Source organism: Monodelphis domestica, chromosome 1, assembly GCF_027887165.1.
Source record: "Monodelphis domestica isolate mMonDom1 chromosome 1, mMonDom1.pri, whole genome shotgun sequence".
Taxonomy (NCBI): Eukaryota; Metazoa; Chordata; class Mammalia; order Didelphimorphia; family Didelphidae; genus Monodelphis; species Monodelphis domestica.
This window is the reverse complement of record NC_077227.1, coordinates 260,929,374-260,956,221: the sequence shown is the minus strand read 5'-3', so window position 1 is coordinate 260,956,221 and position 26,848 is coordinate 260,929,374. Positions and strand designations below refer to the sequence as shown.

At 37.9% G+C, this 26,848-nt stretch overlaps 1 protein-coding gene across 47 annotated transcripts in view; it reads left to right on the top strand.

Annotated features, from left to right (window-relative positions):
* Positions 1–9,621: 9,621 nt before the first annotated feature.
* Positions 9,622–26,848, top strand: part of SIPA1L1 (signal induced proliferation associated 1 like 1) — a 368,156-nt gene continuing 350,929 nt past the window's right edge. For 9 of the 47 annotated variants that reach the window (XM_056810750.1, XM_056810749.1, XM_056810708.1 and 6 more), the window contains exons 1-2: positions 9,760–10,073; positions 10,665–10,863. The gene's annotated coding sequence lies outside the window, so the exon portion shown is untranslated. Of the gene's footprint in view, positions 10,864–26,848 lie in introns of all 47 variants that reach the window. The other 38 variants (XM_056810736.1, XM_056810728.1, XM_056810733.1 and 35 more) reach the window with 13 other exon arrangements.

Genomic DNA, 26,848 nt, shown 5'->3' with positions numbered 1-26,848 from the left:
CAAATCAGTCAGACAACAAGCAATTATTAAGCACTTATTAAGTGCCAGTATCTATGCTAAATGCTAAGAATCCAAATATAAGCAAAAAGATACTCTCTGCCCTCAAGGAGCTTACATTCTAAAGGGCAAAGATAACACATGTGAGGGGAAAGTACTTGGTAAGACCATGATAGAGATCAGTTCAGATTGAAGTCTAGTGGGAAATGAAGAGATGGCTAATCTAGGCTCCCTCCTTAATGGAGAATCTGGAAAGAGTTATTCAGTCAGAGGAAGGAACCCCAGACACAGAGGGTATCTCTGAATTCCAGGGTTGAAGCAATATTCCAGGATGAAGAGGATTCTGGACTATGGTAAAGAAATTAAATAGAATGAAGAACATAAGAGATAGCTCATTGAGGCATCCTCTTTCACACAGAAGCTATTTAATTAAAGCTCACTGAATTGAATTGAATTAAGTAAACTACAGCATATCATACATAAGATATATAAGGGGGTTACATATATAAGTGTATATATATATGTATATATATATATATATATATAGAGAGAGAGAGAGAGAGAGAGAGAAAGAGAGAGATTTTTTGAATTTGCAATTTATTTGCAATTATTTAGTTCCCAGTAACACCCATCAGCTAGGGAGATAGTCCTTGGGTTGGTATCTTCCACTTAAAATGATTTCATATAAAAATCAGACATGATATTAATGCAACAATCCCCTCCAGTTTATTCCCTGTTATTATTAACCTGGAATGTGGCAGGAGGGTTACAAAAGTTAAAAAAAAAGAAAAAGAAAAGAAAAAAGAAAAAGCTGTTGGTCAACTCAGACTCTCAACATAAATCCAGAAGCCCTATATTAAATTTGAATCACCCTTCATATAAAGCCTATTTCTTGGAAAACACCAGGGCTATATGTTTGCCCTGGTGTTTATATATATATATTTTTTCTTTTCTGATTATATATATATAATCAGAAAAAATTCTTTTCTGATTATATATATATAATCAGAAAAGAAATCATCAGTGTTTGAAAAATATCAAAAGACCTAAAGGAAAGACTTTCTTACCCTGGATACTGAAGAATCACACAGAATGAGGAGGTTTGGATGGGTTGGGGTCTCTACTATTGGGTGGAACTTCAGATGAGGAATAAATCCATGCAATTGTGCTATCATTGATATACTGAGATATGTATAGCAGTGTTTATGCTCAGCATTTTGTGACAGAAATTGACTGAGATGGAAGAGAGATCAGTTGAGAGATTAGAAAGGAGATCAAATAACAGACAACTATGTATATTGTCTATCTGTATAAGAGGTTTTACAATCATAGAAGAAGGGGGGAGTGGAAGGATACAAAATCAGTAGAAGGGTACTGTCAGGAAGGAAGTGGAGTGATAACCAATCTCCACTTGGCAGACCCCTTGTCTGCTATTCTGCAGTCCCCAGGGGTGGTCAGGGATCAGTTTGTCTGACTGTTTTGGAGTGGTAGACAGAGGAAAATGGAGTCTGGAAATTTGAATCCACTGTCTATTGAGCTGTTTCTGGCTTCCTCTGACACTGATGTGAGTGTCTAGTTGACCAGCAAGTGAAGGAGGAGTTCTGGAATGACGCTCTGGTCCATTTCACCAATTCCTGTAGGTTACAAAGCTTAAGTGTTGGAATCTGAGATAGGCACATGCCTCTTGAGGCCCTTTAGAGTTGAACAAAATTAATAGGTTTGGCTAGCACTTGGTCTGCCATTTCTAAATATGCCAAATAACACCCACCTTGGGAGTCTGTGAGGCCTTGAAGTTGTAATGTATTGGTGAACATTAATATGCAGTCATGCTTTAAGGACACAAAACCGTGTTAAAATGAAGAAAAATAAGTGAATGCTTATGGACTTAATTTTACCTCATTATAAAAATGTCCTTTAGAGTAGTTACATAGAAAGGAAGAGGCTTTTTATTGTTCCATTATTACTATTATTCTATATATCTGTACTTCTATTTGTTTTTGTTATCATGTGACATTAGAAATGTCTATCTAAGGGGCAGCTAGGTGGCTTAGTGGATAGAGAGCCAAGCCTAGAGATGGGAGGTCCTGGGTTCACATTTGACCTCAGATACTTCCTAGATATGTGACCCTGGGCAAGTCACTTAACTTTATTTGCCTAGCTCTTGCCACTTCTGCCTTGAAACTGATACTTGTATCAATCAATTCTTTAAAAAAATTCTTTTGATTAAATTTTATCTTTTTCAATTACATGTAGACACAATTTCCCACAATTGTTTTCTGACATTTTGTGTCTCAGATTCTCCCTGAGTTGAAGGTTATACCAGTGCTTTCATATAATATGTATTTCCATATTCCCTGTGTTGTGACTGAAAACATATCACATATGTAATAAAAAAAAACTCATGAAGGAAATAAAATGAAGGGTGGCATGCTTTGATCTGTAATCAGATTCCAATAGTTCCTTTTTTGGCTGGGGATAGTGGTTTGTTTCTTTTTTTAATCATAAGTCCTTTGGGTTTTTCTTAGAGCCTTATTTTTCTGATAATAGTTTATTTCTTCACAGTTGAGCATGGTACAATATTTCTGTGCCTGTGTACATTGTTCTCGTGGTTTTGTTCACTTCACTTTGCACCACTTCTTTTAGTCTTTTGTATCTATTCTAAGTCAAGAGGTAAGTGTTTAACAACAACAAAAGAAATACCTATCCATGAAGCAGCTAGAATCAGGAGGACCTTGGTTCAAATGTGACCGCAGATACTTTCTAAGTGGGAAGGCTCTTAACCCACTTGCCTAGCCTTTGCCCTTTTGTCTTAGAGTTGTTACTAAGACAGAAAGTAAGAATTTAAAAATCTGTATCTATCCAAAATTAAGGAAATCATCCTAGGTGAGATGAAATATTATGCTTATATCCCTGACTTTTTAAAAATCTAACCTAAAATCACACAATTTATCAGAAGCATTTCTTAGTCCTCCTTCATTTTAGTACTTTCCTTCTGACATCTCTTATTTACCTTATCTATATCTTATTTTGTATGTCTTATATTATGTATGTTGTTTTTTGAGTACTGTCTCTTAGCACTGTGCTTGGCATTATTAAGGTGCTTCAGTAATGCTAGTTGGCTTCCTTTCTTCTTTATCATTATTTTTTCAGGGAGCATGACAGTAAATGTATTCGTAGGTTTTATTTAGACCATAAATTTTAACTTATTTTGTTTGGGTTCCCAAAATAAATGAGTAATTTAGCATATTTGTATAATCACAATGAATTTTTTATTCGAGTAAAAATCACTTTGACATTAAAGCTACATTAGGAATACTGTTTGTAAATATATTCCCTGGCAGAGAACATTTGTGTATAATTTTGGTGCAAGAGAAAAACAAACATTCAGGTAAACTCTGACCCTTAACAAAACTGAAAAGTAAAATTGACATACTATCAAGTCAAACACTTGTTTGTTTTCATTTGTTACATTTCCTTGTTTCAGGTTGTTACAAGAAGGAAGCACTCATTCAATTTTATCTTGAAATTTATTTTAGAATCATGAGATTTTAGATTTTACAGAGATAATAGACATTTTCTAGCCTAACCCTCTCTCATTTTAAATATGGAGAATCAGAGACCTAGTGAAATAGAATGATTTGCTTTAAGTTAGTCATATAACTCATTACTTAGCAGAAATTTTACAATAATTTATCTCCTGGCTTTCAGTTACTATAATGATCTATCTAAACAGGCCATCTTTGTAACATGGGATTGAACTACATGTAATCTTGGAATATCTTCATGCCTATGCCTCCATATTCCTTTTTAGTTTATATTAACATTCTATCATACCCATATACTTAAAATTTAAATATTCAAATGAATCTGTTTTCTCATCAGCATGAGCATTTTTCCCAACAATGCAGATCTCAACCCTTCCAGGCTTGCTCACTCAGCAGAATTCTTGCCCATGTTCTCCCCCAAGTTCTCCACAGTGCATTATTCAATTCACTAGATGTAATCTTCCCTTCCTTCTGACAATGTCAGGATTCCAGTGGAGCACTCTGGCTATCTCCTTGCCATCCTTTGCCTTTGCCATTTAATCATGCTATCTTCTGTCATGCAATTCTTTGATGATGTCCTTTATTTCTGTTCTTTGTTGGAGTACCTTGTTGATTATTTTTTGCAATATATTCACACTCACCCTTAAGTTCTTCTAGAAGCAATGGAATTCCATATTTTGCTCTGCTTTGTGCAAAAATTCTGAAATGCTATTAGCATTGAAGCCTGGGGTTAGTAAATGAGTTTTGAAATTTCCTCAAAGCCCTCCAGATTACTTTCCTCTACCTTTGTAACTCTGGTCCCAGATCATTGTTATCACTGTTTATTTCTTTTGCCTGCTCCAGACCTACATATTGTTGGTTAAGTTCTATCCCATATCCATCCAAATAAATGTGGCCAATATATATCCTTCATCCATTTTGTTTTTCCTGTATGAATAGACAGATCAAACATCTCTGCATCATGAGTCAGAGACTGACTGAGTCACAGACTCCCAGGCTCTGCAATGTCCTGGGGCTAATCTGCAAATAGGAACTTCTGGAGGACCTCATCATCTATAGGGAATCCCTCCCTAATCTAGACTTTGAGGGAATCTGTTTTAGATCTCTTCCATTACAGTGGCAAAAGTCTAACTTTGGTAAGCATATAGTTCTTTGTTAAATTGATGTTTATTTTTAGAGGGTTGGTCATTGAATAATGATATTTCTGTTGTTAAATCTTCCAGAAAATTCTGAATGATCTTGATGTATAAAAGGAAGAGATATTGTTATAAAGGGCTCAATTGCATAAAATGTTTTTTAAATCAAATAATATCTTTTATTCTCTATATTTTGTTAATTGTAAGAATAATTCTACATGTGTGTCACTGTTCAATGCCATTGGGGAAAAAAAGCCTGCTTGTTCCCTACTAATGCCCTCTCTGAGGATGTTCTCAGTCTCTCCCAAAGGTTTTGTATGTAATGACATATAATGATTGGACATTGATTAAACAAATGTAGTGTGTGAATGTGATAGAATATTATTGTGCTATAAGAAATGAATTATGTAACAAATAGAGGAAGGCACAGAAAGATCTCTGTGAACTGATACAGAGTAAACAAAGTCAAGAAAACAATATTCATGAGTACAACAGTGTACAAATGGAAAGAACCACCACACACAAAATCAGTGTTGAATGTTTCAAAATTTTAAAGAACAAACATGACTCAAAAGAGAAGATATGAGAAGATGCTCCTGCCCTACCCCTTTGCAGAGATGATAACTCCACAAGTGTTGTACATTGGACATATTTTCAAACTTTATTGATATAACAAACATTTTTTTAAACCCTTACCTTCCATCTAAGAGTCAATACTGTGTATTGGCTCCAAGGTAGAAGAGGGGTAAGGGTTAGGCAATGGGGGTTAAATCACTTGCCCAGGGTCACACAGCTGCCAAGTGTCTGAGGCCAGATTTGAACCTAGGACCTCCTGTCTCTAGGCCTGGCTCTCAATCCACTGAGCCACCCAGCTGCCCCCTAACAAACATGTTTTTATCAAAACAATTCTCCCTCTGCTTTTTTCTTTTTTGTCTTTAAAAAAGTTGTTATATGGGATGACTCTGTGAGTAGAAGGGGAAAAATACTATAGAAAATTATGATGCAAAAAAAAAACAACACATAAATAAGGAGTTAATTTTTTTAAAGTTTTTTTTAATAGATGGGATATTAGGCATATAGGTCAAGATTTTCTCAAAAACTATTTTTAAAAAATATCAATAAGGTCTAAGATATTTCCCCCACTCCTTTAGCATTTCCTTTTTCTTATCATTCAGATAGTTTATATGTTGGTACCCCAATGCCTTTACATTTGTATCACATCCAGCATAGACCTCCTCCTTATTTACTTGATTCAGTATGATTGTTTTTTCTATCTTTTTTTTTCCTTCATACTTTTCCTGCCTCCTGGATAGGAACCTAAAGGATGCTAAGGGGTCCAAGAGTGCTATTTCCATTATTTTTGAGAAAGAAAACAGTTTGTTGCAATATTTTTTGTCAATTGTTTTCATTTTTCTTTAGTTTATAGTTATCCTTTCATTTTTATACCCTTGAGATGACTTTGCTTGGCTTGGTATTTTCACAAACTTTCTAATAAATTAGTTTTACCCTCCACTGCTTCTCTCTGTTTTATGAGATGATATTGCTCATAATTGTCCACCATCCTTCTTCATGAGATTTTAGAGGCAAGTTTATAGTCTGTTTCTGGTTTTGCCTTTGGGATCTCTTTCTATTTGGCAAGTAAGTCAGATATTTGCTAAGGCACTTTTAGAGTTCTTTTAGTTTCTTTGTCATGGTAATTAATTTACATTAGCTGATTTTTAAAAATTTAATTATTTTCTTAAGATGTTAACATAATTTCTGAAAACTCCTAACAAATGTTTTAGTGAAACAAAATAATTCTCACATTGATCATGTCCAAAAATGGACATTCTGCATTTTAAAGCTATGATCTTGCTGGCAGTAGGGTATCAATTGATTTGCTTCAGTTCTCTGGAATCATCATTTGCCACTGCAGTGATTACAGTTCTGAAGTCTTTCAAAATATCCAGAGTGGTAAGGGCTAGGCAATGGGGGGTTAAGTGACTTGCCCAGGGTCACACAGCTGGGAAGTGTCTGAGGTTAGATTTGAATCCAGGACTTCCTGTCTCTATACCTGGCTCTCAATCCACTGAGCTATACAGCCACTCCCCCAAAATTTATTAAAAAAAAAATGTTGTCTTTGTATACATTGTATACATTCAGCTTGCTCCACTTTGTATCAGTTCATATCAATAGCTTTAAAAATAATGAAAGATTAAATATGTTTAATTGTTTACCATATATTTTTCTCATAGTAGTTTTCTTTACTTCTTATTTCTGCATTTATTTCACTCTCTTTAGAGTTATTTATAATTATTTTCTCTATCAAATTGTTTATTCCTCAAGAGCAAATTACATGTTATAGCTATAATTCGACTTCCAGTGATAGCTACTCATATATGGTAGGTATATTTACATAGATTTATATGGAATCCTCATTCAAAGGGAAATTAGAGATTAACTCCATTTCACAGATTAGGAAGTTCAAACCTTGGAAAATTAAATTTGTCCAGGATTACACTAGTAGTAAATCAGTTGGTCATTTATTAAATGCCTACTATATGCCAGGCACTGTGCTAAGTACTTGGGCTACAAAAAGAAGTAAAAGATGGGAGAAGGAGCTCAATTAACATTAATAAAGGAGACAACATCCAAACCACTATATGCAAACAAGCCTTATACAGGAAAAAAAAAGGAAATAATTTAAAGAGTGAAACTAGAATTAAGAAGGATTCAGATAGACTTCCTTTGTTAGAAGATGGGATTTTAATTAAGACTGGAAAGAAGCCAGAGAAGCCAGTAGATGGAGATGAGGAGGGAGAGCATTTTAGGAATGAAGGGACAGTCAGAGAAAGCTCCTGGAGTGGAGATGAAGAGTCTTCTGCTAGGAACAACCAGGAGTTTAGAGGCACTGGATCAGGGAGTCCAAGGTAAAGAGTAAGGGGTAAGAAAACTGGAAAGGTTTGTTTGTATATGGGGTAAGGTGGGCTAGGTTATGAAGGACACTGAATACCATACAGAATTTTGAGACTGATCCTGGCTACCACAGGGAACCATTGGAGTTTATTGGGTAGAGGGGTGACATAATTGGACCTGTACTTTAGGAAAGTCATTTTGGTGGCAATTTGGAGTATGGATTGGATAAAGGACAGATAGGCTATTGAAATTGTGTGGAATTTGTTTGAATACAGTCATCAGAAGGGGCTACCTAATCTCACTGACTCTATGGTTGGAACAGGTCTTATAATACCTCTGCAGACCCCACCTTCTACCCCTTTGTGTAGTTTCCTGGATTGCAGTCCCCTAGCCTTGATTATAGACTCTTGTTGCTATTTTTGTAGTCTTCTTTATTATCAGATCTACCAGTTCAATTTCTATCTTCTGACTTGAAGTTCATGCTCTTTCAATAATTCCTTCTACTCTAATGCAATGGAAAGTATGATGAAGTAAATAGGGTTGGCCTTGGAATCAGAAAGGCTCAAATTTTCATCCCAACTCATATTTATTAGCCATGTAATCTTAGATATCAAATAATTTATCTTAACCTCAGCTAACTCATTTGTAAAATTTGGATAATTATAATAACCATCTCATTGAGTTGATGTGAGGATTAAAGAACTGCATGTGAAATATTTGGTAAACCTTAAAAGGTCATGTAAATGAAATACAAAAAAATAAAGGAATGGAAAAGAAACTGCTTATACTTTCAAGACATCAGTTTTGGTATGCACTATATTATTTAAATACAAATTCTATAGAATTTTAGGGGAAAGGGTTCAAGACTTTCCAACTGCCTAATATGAAAGGATGAAAAGTATGGAGAAAATTCGGAATCTCTAACATGATTTTATGTATAAGGGCTTTACATTAAGAAAGACAATAGGACCAGGATACAAACTTTCCAGATATTTGTTGTTCAACCATTTTCAGACATGTCCAACTTTTTGTGAACCCATTTAGGATTTTTTTGGCAGATACTGGGGTGGTTTTCCTTTTCTAGCTCATTTTACAGATGAGGAAACCAAGCAAACAAGGTTAAGTGACTTGCCCAGGGTCACACAGCTAGTACATGAAGAAAATGAGTTTTCCTGATTTGAGACCCAATACTCTATTGATGTGTCACCTATTTGCATAGTAAATACATATACAGAGATATGTATATGTATCTCTCTATATATATCTCACAGTTATAGGTGCTACCATTATCTTTAATAGATGAGGAAATTGAGGTCGTGGGAAGTTAATCAACTTGTCCAGTCATACACAGTAAAGATGATATAATTCTCTCTCTCTCTCTCTCTCTCTCTCTCTCTCTCTCTCTCTCTCTCTCTCTCTCTCTCTCTTTTTAAACAGATGAAGAGATTTGAGACTGAGAGGTTAAGTGATTTGCCCAGTCACAGGCAGCTAGTACTAAGGGTATATGAGGTGAAATTTGAACTCAGGTCTTCCAGGATCCAAGTCCAGCGCTCATGGCCACTGTGTCATGGTGGAAGAATTGGGTTAAGAAAGTGCTTACACTGTAGGAATTTGGAGGACGGGCGTAACCTTTAACCCTGAGCCAGAGACTCAATTATATCAGATCCATTGTACTCTTTCACAAAACAGTTCCTTGGGTCCACATCTGTCCCGTTCGTGCAGATGTTGAAGTCATGCGAGTCTCCCCCTGTGCCGTTTGGCGGGACACGGTAGGCTGAGGGGGTGGTGGTGGTGGGAGCAGGGAAGGGGGAGCCGGAGAGAACTGAGTTAGCTAGCTGCGCACCCACGTTTGCAGCCCCGGCTCTCTGCAGGCGGCTGGAATCTGGTGCTTGGCCGTCGTCATGACAACCGGGAGCAGCGAGCTGCCCTCCTCCCCCTTTCCCTTCCTCCTCCCACCACCTTCCACCAGCTCCTTCCACTTCCCGCAGCCTCCCGGGACTCTCGCGAGACCTTGCCCGGGGACGCGGAGCAGCCCTGGAGGTGATCTCACCCCCGAGACTTGCGGAGAGGCGGGGAGGAGGGAGGGTGGTAAGAGAGGAAAGGGGTAGGAGGGGGCGGAGAAGGGTTGGGAGGGGGGAGGGGGAAGTGGGGAGGAGGTGGGGAAGAGTTGGGAGGGGGGAGTAGGAGGAGTGAGAAGGGAACGTTCTGCGCGGGCGAGTGAACGAGTGTGCGAGCGCGCGCCGCCACCACCAGCTCCAGCAGCAGCCGCAGCAACACCAGCACCATCAGCCGCCGCAGCCGCAGCCGCAGCAGCAGCAGCTGCAACTTTGTTAGGGAGTTGTGTGCGTGCGTGCGTGCGTGCGGGAGCGAGCGGGCGTGCGAGCGAAAGTCAATGCGGCGCTGAGAGTCGCCGGGAGTTGGGGTTCCTGGTGGAAAAGCAGTCGGCTTTGGAGGCAGCCTCCTCTCCCCTCCCCCGGAGCTCCTCCCGTCTCCTTCCCCGGTACCGTCCCTTTCCAGTGAGCCTCCCGCCCCCTCCGACCTCCTCTTCCCTACCTGTCCTTCCCCGCCCCCTCTTACTCCTGCAACTCCCCCAGTCCTGCTCGGCTGGGCGCCCGCGACCCTCTCTCTCCTCCTCGCCCCTGCCGCCTTTTGGTCTCTGATCTCCTTCTTGTCTTTTCCTCCTCCCCTTCATCCTTCTCCTCCTCTTCGGTTTTGGGTGGTGGTAGTGGAAAGTGCTGCTGGAGCGAGGGTCGTGGGGAGGAGGGATCCATTCTCTTCACCGTCCCCTTACCTGAGTGGCGGCACTCTAACCCCTGCTTCTCCCTCCACCCCACCCCTGCCCTCAAGTCCTTTTCATAGCTCCCTCTTCCTAGATCTCTAGAAGATAGATAAAAGAACCCTTCCTTCTTTCCTTCCTTCTCTGGGCTTTTTTCCCTCTCTTCTCCTTGGATACCCCTTTCAGAAAAAGCCTTTTTTTTTTTTTGAGTTGGACTGATTTCTCCCCTCCCCCCTCCTCTCCCTTTCCACTCCACTGTTCTCCCCTCCCTCTTCTCCTCTGTTCCCCAATCTCTGCCTTGCTTATTTTCCGCAGAGAACCCCAAGAAGGCGGTAGAGGAGCGTGTCAGTGGCGTGTGTGAGTGTGTGAGTGTGTGTGAGTGTGTGTGCTTGCTGTAGCCAGGATTCCTCCTCCTCCTCCTAAGAAGAGAGCTAGAGTGGAAACAGCTCCTGGACACCATCTGCCTCTTCCGGGAGCTGGACAGGAGGAGGGGGGGGCGCGCAACTAAAAGGGGGTAAGTGGCTTCACCAGGTGTCAGGTTATGGAGGGGGGTGGGGGGGAGATAAAGGGATTCCAGGAGAGGTTGTTGCAGAAGATGTGTACGGTTCCCCTCCCTTTCTGCTTTTACTGCTTGGTTTGAATGCGCGTTTGCTGTTGGGGAGACAAGGATTTAAGGAAAAAAAAGGTTAAACTTTTATTTTTGAATCTCGGGAGTGGTGCCGTTCTTGCAGAAATGCCCTGATGAGAACCAAAATTAAACTGTTGTTTCGAGGTTAAAATTAATATATATATATAGATATACATACATACCTTAAACCCCGAATCTGCAAAACCGATTGGGGGAAGGGGGGAAGAGAAGACAGTTTCTTTTATTGGTGATCTGATCTAAACGTTCTTTCCTCTGGGAGAGGTGGTTTAAAGTGAGCTCATGCATTTTGTTTCTGTGCCTAACTTAGCAGTACTCTATATCCCCTTGATCTTTTCCCCAAGATATTCCCATTTAGTTTTGGAACCCAAGTAACGTTGATGAGCGCCTTTTGTAGACTGTGCCTAAGGGGATGTGCTAAATGATTTAATCGTGGGAAATGTAGGGGAGAAGTGAAACGTTGGTAGGTGGTTAATTTCACTCCTTAGGGTCTGGAGGAGGGAAAGCTGGAGGATGTCTTATCCCTGTTCTCTTGGAGCAGGTATAAGGGAGAAAGTGGAAGCTGCAGCCAAAAAAAAAAATTCCTCCTGCACCCCATCTGTTCCCAACTTCTTCCCTTATATTTTAAATCTTTGAAAAATTGACAGGACTGAAATTGTTCCACTGTTTCCCTTTATAATAGGGAAATATATTCAGAGAGAACCAATGACTGTAGGATGGGAGATTTAAGGCTGGTAGGTAAATTACAGTTCATCTAGTCTAACTTTCTCTCATCTTAAAAAAGAGGAAACAGGCCAGAGAGGTTGTGACTTGTTCAAGGTCACTCAGTGCAGTTCCACAAGCACCTGTTAAGTGCCTGCTCTAAGTTGGTTCTGGGGATTCAAAGACTGTTCCTACTTCACAGAACTTAAGAGGCTCAACTTGCAAACAGATAAATATCTGATAATTTGAGCAGGGAGAGAGTATTAATAGTTAGGGTTATCTTGTTTGCCTGTCCCCATACAAACTTACCCATCTCATATTTTTGTGTCAGAGCCCTATGAGAGTAACTGAGGCAAACTGATAGGATAATTAACGTTATGGTGGTAATACTTTTTTTTGGTGTTATTTCACCAGATCATGTATTGGTATTTGAACAGGAAGCTGCAATGTTTTCATGGTCGAGTGGTTTACTGAACTTGGAATGAGAAGACCTTTGTTCCAATATGGACCCTACCTTTACTAACCATGTGACCTTGAGTAAATCACTGAACTCAGATCCACAGGTTCCCTATCTGCAAAATAGGGGAATAACACATTATCCACTTCCTAGAATTGTTAAGGAAAGCACCTGGTAAAGCATGTATGAGAGATGTTATTAATGTTTTTTAAAATGGGAGTTTTGGGTTGGTGGATTCTCCATGTGGAGTATACCATACAGTTCTGGAATTTGTCCTGGCTATTCTGATTGCAAATTAGGCAGTGTTGGTCAGGCTAACATTTTAGCAGTATTCTTTGTTGGAAAATTTAGGGAGAATGAGAGATGTTTGAATTTCTAGGAAAATCTGGATTTGGCTGGGGATTTAGGGAATGGGTTTTCATGGGAGGAGTACCTGGAAATTAATGTCTCCTAACCATCATTCCCTTGTAATTTTCAGTGTTCTGATGATTGTTTAGAAAAGAAAGTGTTTAACCAAATGCTTATAAAACCTGTTATACTCTTCTCTAAATGGTAATACCCCAAACTGACATTACAATGCAAATTTGTTTTCTGACTGAAGGTGTCAGATTTCATTAGGTTCCTAGAGATAACTCCCTGAGCAAGTATTAGTTCCCTCTTTAAAGCAATCCTTTCAGTATATACTTACTAGTCTTTTTAAATGGTTTTAATACTGGTGGTACACCTTGGTAGCTGTCAATTCTTTATCATATTGAATGTTTTCTAAGTAAAATAATTCCAGGCCTATGATTTCATTATCATGTGGAATACCTTTTGTCTCTGACTAATAGTTTTAGTGGGTTGCCCCAGGCACAGGGAAATTTAATGACTTCACTGAGATCTCACAAGTTGGATGAATCTGAGGCAACACTTGAACACAGGTCTTACTGATTCCAAGACTAATCCATATCTATTAAAGTGCTTATCTTCTTTACTGTGTACAGTCAGAAAAGCCCTATATAGTATGTTGCTACTACTATGCTTACTTTCTTAATGTTCTGTGTATGGTCCTTAAAGAAAAACTTGTCACTTTTCTTTGGGAAAGCAGTTAATCCACTTTTGCCTTTTAGCAGAATGAACACTCTCAGACTGATAAAGTGAAACTTAATGACAACAGTAGTAGTCCTAGAGAAACACTTTAAATAATAAGAGTTTGCTATCAGTGATATGCCTGGTTATTATATGACAAAACTAGGTATTAACTGAGGAATTCAGGCAATTTAATTAAAAATACTCCAATACCTTACCAACTCAATTATTTATCATAAACCATTAACAATATGTTGAAAAGGACTAGAATGGTGCTCTCCTGTTTGGCCAGAGGAAACAAAGTATTTTGGGATGTCTGGTTCTATAGCTAAAAAGTTTTATTTTCTTCTCTCCTGATTTAAACTTGAGTCCTCTTATTGAAGTTTGCTTATCCATTTGGCTTTACTTAATTTACAAGGAGACAGTTTTCAGCAAGTGACTCAACATAGTCAGTAGGTGTTGCTGTTGTTAGCTTCTCTTTAGTGCCCCCCCCCCCCCCTTGCAGTCGGTTGAGTTGGAAATCCAGTTTGGGTGCAGTGAAACCTTTAGATCTAAAGTGTCAAGCAAAATTGGCAGTTAGTGAATGATTGCAACTAGGTTGAATTGAATTTTAGACAAAGGCTCCAATATACCTTTGGAAGAAGGCTGTTAACATATTTCTACTGATTCTGATGTTTATATTTTCTAATAGCAATTCCTAGGACATCTCATTAGTTACTTTGGTTTGCTACATTTTCAGTATTTTTTTCAAGTTCTTATTTTCTTTAAAGTCATAGATTGAGGACTGCTGTAAGAATAGCTATTTTATAGCCTTTGGGGGCACTGGAATTGGCCCTGGCACTGGAAGAGTCTGGTTGTAAATGTTTCTTTTTGATATACCGTCAAGTGGATGATTGTTTCCTACCTGTGGGTGAGCAAATTGTGGGGCCATAAGAATGAGGGGATCTAGACTGAAAGGAAGCAGACTCTAAATCTTACCAACCTCAAAGCACATATTTAATTAAATATTTATTTATTAGACACCTACTATGTGCAAGATACTGGAAGCAAAGAAAAAAAATAACACAATCCTTGCCCTTATAGGGCTACCAAGTAGGGATAATGATTGAATTATAACATAATTATATACCACAGCTTCTTTAATTGCAGGACAGTATTAGTTCAATACAATGTGTGACCCAAACATTTCTGAGAATTTTCAGTAGATATCTCAGACTTGGGGCTCACATTATTGTTCAGGAATAAAGGAAGTGATTAACCTTATCTGTGAGTGATAGAAAAATAAAGAAGACTTGTTCCATTAAAGTATAGCCAGATATAGACAGATGGAAATTTATGGCTCTTTCTGCCATTTATTCCCCTCCCCTAAACTATAGAGCATCCCAAAAGTCTTTGTGTAGTTTTAAGCCTTTCAATGGATTGTAACATTATTTGTCTGGTTTCTGTATACAATAACTTTGTTTTAGATTTGCAAAGTTCTGATATCATGAATACCTTCAAATTTATTTTTTCAGAATTTCATGATATACTAGCTGGATACCTTTATGTTTTGCATAAAGTTAGTTGGGAGTCTTTGGTCTCTGAGAGGGGTAGGAACTTATCTTGTGATTTCATTGGTGTCAGGAGTTCCCTTCCAGGTTATTGATCCCCCAGTGTGGTTAGCACCTTCTCTGCAATTTACAGTCTTAGAAAGCTGCTGGAACACCGAAGGATTAAACCACTGATCAGGGTCACCCCCCTGGGGATGACAGAGTCTCTGATTGTACCATGACACCAGTTGTTTCACAGTGGACACTTTTTTTCTGTTCTAGGGTTTAGAAATATGAAATTGGAAAGATCCTTATCCTATACTCACGCAACTTTATTTTTCAGATGAGAAAATTAAAGACCCATGGAGGCAAAGTACTTGCTCAGGAATTATATTGCAGAGCAGGAATGCAAACACACACCTATTTTTATTTGTAAACTCTTACCTTCTGTCTTAGAAAGGCTACTGAGTATCAGTTCTAAGGCAGAAGAGTGGTAAGGGCTAGCCAGTTGGGGTTAAGTGACTTGTCCAGGGTCACACAGTTAGGCATTATCTGAGGCCAAATTTGGACCCAGGTCCCCTGGATTCCAAACTTGGCACTTTATCCACTGTGCTATGTAGTGCTCCTCTAGATCTGTTTTAAAAACAAAACATATGCCTCTCTTAGACTTTTTTGGGGAGGTTTATTAGACACTTATTGTTAAAAGAATGAAAAGAAAGAGAAAAACTCATAGTTAGAGTCCCTCAAGCCTCTCCAGCTTTCACACATCTGCCAGCCATTTTCTTAAAGTGCATATCTGACCCTGTCAGTTTCCTATTGAGTATACTCTGGTGGCTCCCTATTGACCCTATGGTTCACTATTAAGACTACCCTGTTTGGCATTTAAAACCCTTCACAATCCAGCTCTAATCCACCTTTCTAGGCTTATCAGAAATTGTTTTGTTTTTGCCTTTATCCTCAACCCCTAGTTTACCTGGTGCTTAGTATTAATTCTTATTGATTGAATGGTTACCAAAATCTATGTTCTTGTGCAAAGCTGTACAAATGATCTTTTAAAAAAAAAAAGATTTTTTGTTGATATAGCTAATAAACATTTATTAGGTACTTACTATTTGCCAGGTATTATGCTAAGCCCTGGGAATGCAAACATGATTTTGAGCAAGTCGTTTAACCTATGTTTGCCTCAGTTTTCCTCAACTGTAAAGTGGGTATAATAATAGTACCAAGTGATGATATTTGTAAAGCATTTAGCACTGTGCCTGGTGCATATCACATTTATATAGCATCTCCCTTATAAATATTTATAGCAATAATAATGATAATAATAAAAAGCCTTAGAAGACCTACATTCACTTGTAGTAATTACTTTCAGAAAACTACAAAATTGGGAAGGGTGAGAGTGAGGAAGAGTGGAAAGGAGGGAACAAATTTGAAACTCAAATAAAAAAGAGAATGTTAAAAATTGTTTTTACATGTAATTGGGGGAGAATTTTATTAAAAAATTAATTTTTCCCTAAGGCTATTTAAAAATGTTTTATACTTTAAAACTTTCCTGTTGGTATGTACTTAGTTCATCAGAAGAGTGTTATTGGATAATATTTTTTAAAAGGCTAGTTGGATTTGCATCACAATTATTATCTATTCTTCCAATAACAATTGAGGATTATGTACTGCATTCTTTTGTGGTACCTTTCATGGTATCTTTTCTCTTGTTTACTTTACTTTAAAATCATTTAAAAATTTCTGTTGCTTAGATATGTATTAGTGGAGATTTGTGTTATGCTCTAGCATTCTTCTATTGTAGGAGGCAAGATTGACATCTCAATGGTTAGGACTTTCTTTTGAGGGGAAAAAAAACATATTCATTGTAAATACATGTAAGAGAAGTAGCATGGAGTGGTAGATAGAGGGCTAGTTTTGGCATCAGAAGGACTTGGGTTCAAATCCAGAGTCTGACACATATTAGTGAGTGACCCTCGAAAAAGCACTTTACCTTTCAGTGTCCCAAATAGCTAAGACTATGAAATTACTGAGTAGTTGCATATTCTCACCGATAAAGGAAATTTCATCAGTGGACATTCTCTATACCAGTGAGTTCACAGATCCCATCTCTCAAAAACTAGAGTTTTTTAGATTAAGATAAGAATTAAAAATTTTTTTCTATATAGCTCCTTTTTAGCTGTGTAAGCTCCCATTTAATGCCAGGAACCCCAGTTCTGTAACATCATGATTAACAAAATAGGCACCTGCCTTCAGTACCACCATATTAAGTACATAAAATCAAGCATGTAATTTTAGATATGTAACTAAATATTCTAAAATTTTCAACATAAAAACAAATTTTGTTGTTAATAGAAGAATTAAGTTCAATAAACATTCATCAGATATTTGCTGTATATGGAACAGATGTGATGTGGAAATGATGTTCAGAGAAGACAAAATCTTTACCCTCCTGGAAGGGTAGGGGGCAGCTAGGTAGCACAGTGGATAGAGTACCAGGTCTGGAGTCCAGAGAATTTGTGCTCAGATTTGGCCTCAGATACTTCCTAGCTGTGTGACCCCGGCAAAGTCACTTAAGCATGATTGCCTTTTGCCTTAGAACTAATACTAAGAGAGAGGGTAATGGTTTTAAAAAAAAGATTCAAGGAGGGAGAGTCACTTCTACTTGGGGGGAAGCATGAGGATTCCTGGAGAATGGAGCATTTGAAGGAAGTTGATATATTAGTTATTGGCAGCCAGGTGGTACACTGGACAGAACTCTGGGCTGGAGTCAGGAAGATCTGAATTCAGATTCATTCTTGGGCAAGTCACTTAATTCCTGTTAAGTTTAGTTTCCTCATCTGTAAAATGAAGTTAGTTGCCTTCCAGGGACAAAAGAGATATTTGTAAAATGCTTTGAAACCTTAAAGCACTATATAAATGCTGGCTATTGTTGCTATTTTCCTTTAGTTTTTTTTTTTATTTGGAAAATTTTATTTAATTAATTGATTTAAAAATATTTTTCCATAATTACATTCATGTTCTTTCCCTCCCCTCTTCCCAACCCCTCCCATAGCCAGGGAGCAGTTTCATTGGGTTTTACATGCCACTGATTGAGACCTATTTCCATATTATTGATATTTGCTCTAGGGTGATCTCTTAGAATCTACATCCCCAGTCATAGCCCCATCAACCCATGTGATCAAGCAGTTGTTTTTCTTCTGGGTTTCTATTCCCACAGTTCTTTCTCTGGATGTGGATAGTGTTCTTTCTCATAAGCCCCTCAGAATTGTCCTGGATCATTGCATTGCTGCTAGGAGAGAAGTCCATTACACTCGATTGTGCCACAGTGTATCAGTCTCTGTGTACAATGTTTTCCTGGTTCTCTGCATCAATTCCTGGAGGTTGTTCTAGTTCACATGGAATTCCTCCACTTTATTGTTCCTTTGAGCACAATAGTATTTCATCACCAACAGATACCACAATTTGTTCAGCCATTCCCCAATTGAAGGGCATCTCCTCATTTTTTAATTTTTTGCCACCACAAAGAGCGCAGCTATGAATATTTTTGTACAAGTCTTTTTCCTTATGATCTCTTTGGGGTACAAACCCAGCAGTGGTATGGCTGGATCAAAAGGTAGACAGTCTTTTAGTGCCCTTTGGGCATAGTTCCAAATTGCCCTCCAGAGTGGTTGGATCAATTCACAACTCCACTAGCAATGCATTAAGGTCCCAATTCCTTTAGTTATTATAGGAAGGAGGAAAATGGGATAGTACCTGGATAGGCTGAGTAGCCAAGGGAAGAAGTCTTTTGGGTGATTGCTAAGATTTGAGTTTATTTGGCAGAAAGAAGCCAGTAGAAAGGGAGAGATTGATGAGACATGAAAGAAATGGTGTTTGTGGGAGGTATGAAGGGATGAATTCTGGGGCAAAGGTAGTGGGATTAGGCTTAAAAGAAATAGGGAGGCTTAGTTCCAACCCTGAGACTGAAGAGAAAGGAGGAGAGAATGTGTAATGCAGGTGAAACTTTTTTGAGTATGTGAGTTGGGGAAGTTGAAGTTCCTCTCAAATAATCTCCAACTTTTCCTTGAAGTAGGAGGCTACATTATCTATTGTGATTGTGGAAAGAGCAAAAAAGTTTAAAGAGTAGTTTTGGGGAATGAGAGGGAATCAGTGAGCAGAGGAGAAGACTGTAATGAGAGGGTCCAGTTCAACTTAACCTTTATTTATTTAACCTTGACTACATACATTTAATTACATGAATGTGTCTGGCCAAAAATGGGAGGAAAATCAGTTTCTTCTACTTTTTCAGGCAATAAGGTCTTCTTTTTGAATGTGCCATTGCACATTCGAGAAAAGTTTTTTTCCTCCCCCTCGAAAGGGGATGGCCATGCAGTTGAAGGTAATTAAATGGAAGTGATTTTTTTTTTTCAGAAGCATCTAGAAGAGATGGTTTCTGTTGCTTTCTTCTACAAAGGCTCAACCTTAGAAATCTGTCCAATAGATGTAAAAAGGGGTGGTACAGGTGGAGCATCTGTGCCAGGGATCAGAATGTATTTCTGGGAAAGCGCTTGCCTAAGGAAGTATAGACTTAGTTTTCTGGTACACTTGAGCTCCTGAATGAACATCTGCCTGATCCTCTGGTTAGAAGAATGTACACAATTGTTCAGAGAACACATTTGTTTTTTTTTTAAATAGGGTCCTGGGGCTTATCCATGGAAAGTGGAAAAATGTATAGTTAATGCATTCCAGTATTACAGTCAAATTCTGTTGCAAAAATAAGTCTTGAATAACTGAAGATTGCAAGACCTGAGTCCTTATTATTACCAATTTAATAAGACTTTAAAAAATAACAACAACCTACTGTAGAAATTTCTGAGGTGGTTGTGTTAAAAACGAAAAAAAAAAGTCTTTGTCACAAAATTTGGCCCTAAACTAGAAGGCTCTTGTCTGGAGAGTGATACCATTTGTCATACTTTTCAGAATATGGATTTCTTTTTACATATGGATTAATCACTTTATAGAGGAGATACATTCATCATGAAGAGACCTACTGATGTAATAATCATTTATCAGAAGACCTGCCAGAAAGCTGGGAATATTTGCAGCTGTTGAAAAGGAAGAGAACCATGCAGATTTAATAATAGTTTTTGTTATCTTATGTTATGCTTATAATACTGTTATGTTTGTGGTATACAAGCATAGTGTAAAACAGTTCTATCAAATATCTTATGTATATCACTTCCAATTCTTAATTGGGAAGACATATGTATATGTTGGGAAACTATATGTATATGAAAGAGGATAATGCATAAAAGTATATGTTTAAGTGCTGGCAGAGTTTGGAGATGGGATCAATCAGTGTATAATGCTGAAACTGGGAAAAGTTTCATGGAAAAGATATTAGTAAGAGTGTTTGTTCATATAGTCCTTTAACTTTAAAAAAGAACTTTAAATGCATTTTCTCATGATAGGATCATTAATTTAGAACCAGAAGGAATCTTAGAGGTTGTTCAGTCTATCCTCCCATGTTTTACAGATGAAGAAACTGAGACCCAGAAAGATTTAAGTGACTTACCCGACATTAACTTTGATAATAAGTGAGACTCTTGCCTCTCACATCTAGGTCATCTTGACTCAAAGTCCAGTCCTCTGCCCACTGTGCCATACTGCTTGAAAGTTTTGAAGGAAAGAGAGATTCTAATCCAGGGTATATTCTTGTAACCTTGATCACCTATGTAAGGTAGTAGGTTCAGTGTATTTAAAATTTTTTTTTAAAACTTTTACCTTCTGTCTTAGAATCAATATTGAATATCTGTTCTAAGGCAGAAGAATGGTAAGGACTAGGCAATTGGGGTTAAGTGGCTTGGCTAGTTTCACACATCTAGGAAGCGTTTGATGTTAGATTTGAACCCAGGACCTATTGTCTCCAGGACCTGGCTAAGCCATCTGGCTATCTTCAATATACTATACAATATACTTCTAAATTTTTTACAATCAATATTTTTGTCTTGGGACAGCATTACTTTTCTTCTAGCACAAGTATTTCTTGAACTTACAAACACCAGTACTCTTGCCATTATATCATAACGGGAGAATTGATGCTACTTTTCAGATTCTGTCATTTTTTTTTTACTATCCTCTTGCCTTATCTAGTGCATAATTTTGTTTGTCTGAAGTGAATTTGTCTGGAAATCATGACATATTGTTAGCAGTATCAAAACAATATTTCAGGGAATTGTGATTTCAAAGGTGTGAAAATGAATTCCTTATAGCAGTGAAGGTCACAGAGCCATTTATAACATAGACAAAATTACTTGAGATTAGACAGAGATTTAGTAACTTTCCCATTATTACATGTTGTCAAGAGAAATGTACTTGAACTTAAATTCCAAGTCAGACTGATTCCAACTCCTTGATCTTCTAAATCATATTGCCTCATGAAAACAGTAATACATCAGATGTCCTTTTTGTTAATAGGAAGAAATGAATTTTAAGTTCTTTGAGCTTTTTGGGGGGAGGTCCAATGTATATTCTAAATGGTGAAATTAAAGTAGGCTATTTATGAGGAGTTTGGTATGAAACTCAGGAACTGAACTTTATTTTGAATTTTTAGTTTTTCCTACTAAAGAGTTACAGTACAGACTCACTAAGAATCAGAAATGTCTTTTTTTTTAAATAATATTTTATTTGATCATTTCCAAGCATTATTCATTAAAGACATAGATCATTTTCTTTTCCTCCCCCCCACCCCCCATAGCCAACGCGTGATTTCACTGGGTGTCACATGTGTTCTTGATTCGAATCCATTTCTATGTTGTCAATATTTGCATTAGAGTTTCGTTTAGAGTCTCTCCTCTGTCATGTCCCCTCAACCGCTGTAGTCAGGCAGTTGCTTTTCCTCGGTGTTTCCCAGAAATGTCTTTTTAAAGGTAACAAAAGAGAGAGTTTATATATTTTGTCATCCTTATTTAAGATAATTATTGTAGTCAGTAAATTCCCTAATGTTCAACTGATAATCTTCAGCATGAAAATCCAAAGTTTGTTCTTAATTTTGGTTGGGAATTTTCAATCAAGTTGTCTGCTACTATTCATAGTACTCTTGAAACTTAATTCCCATTCCAGATGATGGATGTAGTGTCGATGTGGGAGATTTGTGATGCTTATCATTCTCTTTTTTTTTCACTGCTGTTATAGAGTTCCCAAGTTCCAGTCATTTATTTATGGAAATAGTTTTAAACTATTGAGTATCAATTCGTGAGACTTATAACAAAAGACTAGCACTAATCTGAGTAGTGGTGCTAAATGAATTTAGCAGCTGTTGTTGAATACTGTCATACAATAATGTTCACATTGCCATTTTATAGAGAGGCAGTATGTTTCAAGTGGATAGAGAGAACTAGCCTTGGAGTCAGGAAGACCTTGGTTCAAGTTCTGCCTTTGGCATTGTGACCATAGTAAGTCACTTAACCTTGGAGCCTCAGCTTTCTTTTGTATAAATAAGGAGGTGGTACTAGATTGCCTCTGAAGACCTTTTCAGCTCTACATCTGTGATTTCAGTTCATGTCCCAACCCTAGTTGTGACTTGACTAATGCTGTTACACGACCCTTTCTCCCTCTCTCACTTGTCCTTTCACCTCATGTCTCATTCCACACTATTCTCTTCTATGCTACCTTGTCAGATAACTCTTTCGGAAGCACAGAACTCATCACATTTCCCTTGTCTTCCAAAACTTTCTTTTCTTCAAGGCCACACTTGTTATCCCAGTAGTTCACAACCTGGTTCCAACTCATATTTCAAGCATTTATCACAGTATTCCCCTTCACATGGCTTGTGCTCTAGTAAAGCTGGTTTAGTTCCATGTGAGTATAAGCCAACACCAAAGCCTCCTACCTCTCTGCCTGTCCAGACTGGACTGTGCTTTGTTTCCTGAAACATGTTAAGAGATGACTTAGTGAAACAGGGTTCCTTGGAAAGTGGGCCTGGGGGTGTAAGATTGGTTTGGTGTCTGGAATTACCCAGGGTCTTTATTCACACCTCTTCTGTTGTGTATTGTCTAGAATTAAACTAATTCTATTAGATCTATCAAGGATAATTCATTTGGAAAATGACTATTGGATTTGGTAAATTTACTTAAATTTTGAATTGATCCATATACTGGATCACCTAAAATGGGTACATTCTGATAATCATATTGGAGTTTTTCCAGAGTTCTCATTACTTTAATAATAGACCCTATATTTCATTAAAATGCAAATTAAATATGCACTAGAACCTGCTGAATTATGATTTGCATAGGATCTTGATTGACTAAAATGTTTTTAAGTGTCAGTCATGTCACACTTTGACTAAATCTTGAATTCATTAAGTGCAAGGAATGGAGTCAGAGGGCACTAGTTTTAGTACCAACTCTGATTAATTATTAGCTTGACTTTGGGCAATCCATCTAACCTCATAGGGCATGAGCTTTCTCATCTATAAGGGAGGGTTGGGCTGGTTGATTTCTAAGATCATTTACATCTCTAGAATTCTATCGTGGTACATATTTACTAAGCATCTGCTATGTGCCCAGCCCTATACTGATAGCCAGTCATCTCCCAATTGGTCTCTCCAACTCCAAGCTCTCCCCTCTCCAAACTAGCTTTCATATAGCTGCCAAAATAATCTTCCCTTCATGCATAGGACTTACTGGGTTCAAAAACTTTTAGTGACTTCCTTTCACTGGCATTTAAGTCTCTTCACTTTAGTTTCAGCTTATGCTTACAGGCTTATTTCACCTTTTCCTCCAACATGTACCCTCCATTTCAGCTAAACAGTGACTATTAGCCATTCCTTGAATTCTATAGTCTATTTCTCACCTCTGGCATTTGTGCATGCTATCTCTTATGCTAGGAATGTGTTCTCTCTGCACTGATGACCCATTATGGCATTGAGGTGATTTCAGGTTCTCAAAAACTATGCCTTATGCCAACAAGCTCTGGCAGGTCCTACCAAGCTGGAAAAGCTTCAACTACTGGTCTGGCAATAAGCTGTGTATCTATCTGTTCTTTGAGAGCTAGTCCCAACTATGTGTGAAGAGACTCCTCACTAGAAGTTTAGTCACTAGATGATTTAAGTTTTTACTTTTGCCATAACTACTAAAGACTTTTTATTTTGTTTAGTCATTTCAGTCATGTCTGGCTCTTTATGACCCCCTTTGGGATTTTCTTTGGCAGAGATACTAGAGTGGTTTGCCATTTCCTTATCTAGCTCCTTTTATATATGAGGCACTGAGGCAAAGAGGTCTAAGTGACTTACTCAGGGTCATCCAGCTAGTACCCAATTCTATACAGAGAGTTCTTGCTTTAACTTTTTTTTTTTAATAATATTTTATTTGATCATTTCCAAGCATTATTCATTAAAGACAAAGATAATTTTCTTTTCCTCCCCCACACCCCCCATAGCTGACACGTGATTCCACTGGGTGTCACATGTGTTCTTGATTTGAACCCATTTCTATGTTGTCAATATTTGCATTAGAGTTTCCTTTAGAGTCTCTCCTCTGTCATGTCCCCTCAACCGCTGTAGTCAGGCAGTTGCTTTTCCTCGGTGTTTCCACTCCCATAGTTTATCCTTTGCTTATGAATGGTGTTTTTTCTCCTAGACCCCTGCAGATTGTTCCGGGACATTACACCACCATTAATGGAGAAGTCCATTACATTCAATTATACCACAGTGTATTAGTCTCTGTGTACAGTGTTCTCCTGGTTCTGCTCCTCTCGCTCTGCATCACTTCCAGGAGGTTGTTCCAGTCTCCATGGAATTCCTCCACTTTATTATTCCTTTTAGCACAATAGTATTCCATCACCAACATATACCACAATTTGCTCAGCCATTCCCCAATTGATGGGCATACCCTCGCTTTCCAGTTTTTGGCCACCACAAAGAGCGCAGCTATGAATATTTTTGTACAGGTCTTTTTCTTTATTATCTCTTTGGGGTACAGACCCAGCAGTGCTATGGCTGGATCAAAGGGTAGATATTCTTTTGTTGCCCTTTGGGCATAGTTCCAAATTGCCCTCCAGAATGGTTGGATCAGTTCACAACTCCACCAGCAATGAATTAATGTCCCTACTTTGCCACATCCCCTCCAGCATTCATTACTTTCCTTTGCTGTTATGTTAGCCAATCTGCTAGGTGTGAGGTGATACCTCAGAGTTGTTTTGATTTGCATTTCTCTGATTATAAGAGATTTAGAACACTTCTTCATGTGCTTGTTAATAGTTTTGATTTCTTTATCTGAGAACTGCCTGTCCATGTCCCTTGCCCATTTATCAATTGGAGAATGGCTTGATTTTTTGTACAATTGACTTAGCTCTTTATAAATTTGAGTAATTAAGCCTTTGTCAGAGGTTTCTATGAAGATTTTTTCCCAATTTGTTGTTTCCCTTCTGATTTTAGTTACATTGGTTTTGTTTGTACAAAAGCTTTTTAATTTGATGTAGTCAAAATTATTTATTTTACATTTTGTGATTCTTTCTATGTCTTGCTTGGTTTTAAAGCCTTTCCCCTCCCAAAGGACTGACATGTATACTATTCTGTGTTTACCCAATTTACTTATGGTTTCCTTCTTTATGTTTAAGTCACTCACCCATTTTGAATTTATCTTGGTGTAGGGTGTGAGGTGTTGATCTATTCCTAATCTCTCCCATACTGTCTTCCAATTTTCCCAGCAGTTTTTATCGAATAGTGGATTTTTGTCCCAAAAGCTGGGATCTTTGGGTTTATCGTATACCGTCTTGCTGAGGTCGCTTTCCCCCAGTCTGTTCCACTGATCTTCCTTTCTGTTTCTTAGCCAGTACCAAATTGTTTTGATGACTGCTGCTTTGTAATATAGTTTAAGGTCAGGGACTGCAAGTCCCCCATCATATGTGTTTTTTTTTTCATTATTTCCCTGGATATCCTTGATCTTTTGTTATTCCAAAAGAGTTTTGTTATGGTTTTTTCTAAATCAGTAAAGAAATATTTTGGTAGTTCAATGGGTATGGCACTAAATAGATAAATAAGTTTGGGTAGGATGGTCATTTTTATTATATTGGCTCGTCCTATCCATGAGCAGTTAATGCTTTTCCAATTGTTCAAGTCTAGTTTTAGTTGTGTGGAGAGTGTTTTGTAGTTGTATTCATATAGTTCCTGTGTTTGTCTCGGGAGGTAGATTCCTAGGTATTTTATTTTGTCTAAGGTGATTTTGAATGGGATTTCTCTTTCTAGTTTTTGCTGCTGAGCTGTGTTGGAGATATATAGAAAAGCTGATGACTTATGTGGGTTTATTTTGTATCCTGCAACTTTGCTAAAGTTGTTGATTATTTCAATTAGCTTTTTGGTTGAATCTCTAGGATTCTTTAAGTAGACCATCATGTCATCTGCAAAGAGTGATAACTTGGTCTCCTCCTTGCCTATTTTGATGTCTTCAATTTCTTTTTCTTCTCTAATTGCTACTGCTAGTGTTTCTAGTACAATGTCAAATAGTAGAGGTGATAATGGGCATCCTTGTTTCACTCCTGATCTAATTGGGAATGCGTCTAGTTTATCCCCATTGCAGATGATATTAGCTGATGGTTTTAGATATATACTGTTTATTATTTTTAGGAATGACCCTTCTATTCCTATGCTTTCTAGTGTTTTTAATAGGAATGGGTGTTGTATTTTATCAAAGGCTTTTTCTGCATCTATTGAGATAATCATGTGATTCTTGCTGGTTTGTTTGTTGATGTGGTCAATTATGTGGATGGTTTTCCTAATATTGAACCAGCCCTGCATCCCTGGTATAAATCCTACTTGATTATGGTGGATGACCCTTCTGATCACTTGCTGGAGTCTTTTTGCTAGTATCCTATTTAAGATTTTTGCATCTATATTCATTAGGGAGATTGGTCTATAGTTTTCTTTCTCTGTTTTTGACCTGCCTGGTTTTGGAATCAGTACCATGTTTGTGTCATAAAAGGAGTTTGGTAGAACTCCCTCTTTGCTTATTATGTCAAATAGTTTGTATAGTATTGGGATTAATTGTTCTCTGAATGTTTGATAGAATTCACTGGTGAATCCATCAGGCCCTGGGGATTTTTTCTTAGGAAGTTC